We start from the raw sequence: 1324 nt of genomic DNA on the forward strand, positions 1-1324 counted from the left end.
ACCGCGAGACCGCTACGGTCGCAGGTTCGAATCCTGCCTCGGGCATGGGTGTTTGTGATGTCCTTAGGTTAGTTAGGTTTAACTAGTTCTAAGTTCTAGGGGACTAGTGACCTCAGCAGTTGAGTCCCATAGTGCTCAGAGCCATTTGAACCATTTTTTTAATTTACTTCCTATTTCTTCCAAAATTGCTTGACCAACTTCCTCAGAGACTGGATTAATTTGATTGATGTCCTGAGTTATAACGCTGATCAGTCCTACATTCATAGAAAGTTCAGAAATTTTGACGCGTAGCTCATTTATCATAGTGACAAAGTCAACTTCTTGTACAAAAAAATTGTTGTTGGTATACAGTGAAACTGTTAACACTGAACGTATATAAATATTTGCTCCCGAAAAAACAACAAAAAATTACACAGTTGCATTCACTAAAAGCAACTTTTGAAGCTTTGCTTCCATATACAACAATGCTCTACACTATATTTAATTTAATGGTCATTACGAAAGAGCTACTACTCGAGATTGAAACAATCTCAAGTGTTAAGCACTAAATACTCAGCAAATTTACGGATACAGAAACCACTTCAAATTAAAGTTGTCAGCTTGCGTGCTTTTTCGCTAACGCTATTTGGTCCAATTTTCGTCTCATTTTTGATCTGGTAAGTTAGCATGGCCCCTGCGCAAGGATGACACGAAAAATCGTGAAGCGTTCCACATTTTTCCGCAGCTCGTGGTCTTGCCGTAGCGTTCTCGCTTCCAGCGCATGGGGTCCGGGGTTCGATTCCCGGCGGGGTCAGGGATTTTCCCTGCCTCGAGATGACTGGGTGTTGTTGTGTCGTCTTCATCATCATCGATCATCCTCATTACGGTCGGAGGAAGGCAATGGCAAACCACCTCCGCTAGGACCTTGCCTAGTACGGCGGTGCGGGTCTCCCGCATCGTCCCCTACGCTCCTCGGAGTACGGGAGCTCATCTTCATCAAGTTCGATATCTCTCTGTCTTTCCACAGATTCTTCTCATTCTCAATTTTAGAATTCTATTTTTGATTACACGAAAAAGAAATTTTCTTGTTGTTGCTACGATAATAAAACATATGAGTCACTTCAATAATTACATTCTGCCTATGTTTCCAGACAGTATATCTGAAGACTGGTGCTTGGACACATGTCATAACTGCCGCTTATCCCCAAAGCTGTCCATTGACATTAAAGTCTAAAAAACTTAGTTGTTACTTCTTGCGATCGGGAAGTGATGCTGCCTGCCTCTGGAAAGTGGAGTTGAAACCTCTTACATGTTTTAAAGTTGATTAACCTTAATTAACTCTTTT

General features: G+C 41.7%; 1 pseudogene; it reads left to right on the forward strand.

Moving 5' to 3' along the window:
• The first annotated feature begins 658 nt into the window (after positions 1-658).
• On the forward strand, positions 659-718 carry LOC124735547 (annotated as a pseudogene).
• The last annotated feature ends 606 nt before the right edge of the window (positions 719-1324 follow it).

The sequence above is a fragment of the Schistocerca piceifrons genome, unplaced genomic scaffold, assembly GCF_021461385.2.
Source record: "Schistocerca piceifrons isolate TAMUIC-IGC-003096 unplaced genomic scaffold, iqSchPice1.1 HiC_scaffold_1682, whole genome shotgun sequence".
Lineage (NCBI taxonomy): Eukaryota > Metazoa > Arthropoda > Insecta > Orthoptera > Acrididae > Schistocerca > Schistocerca piceifrons.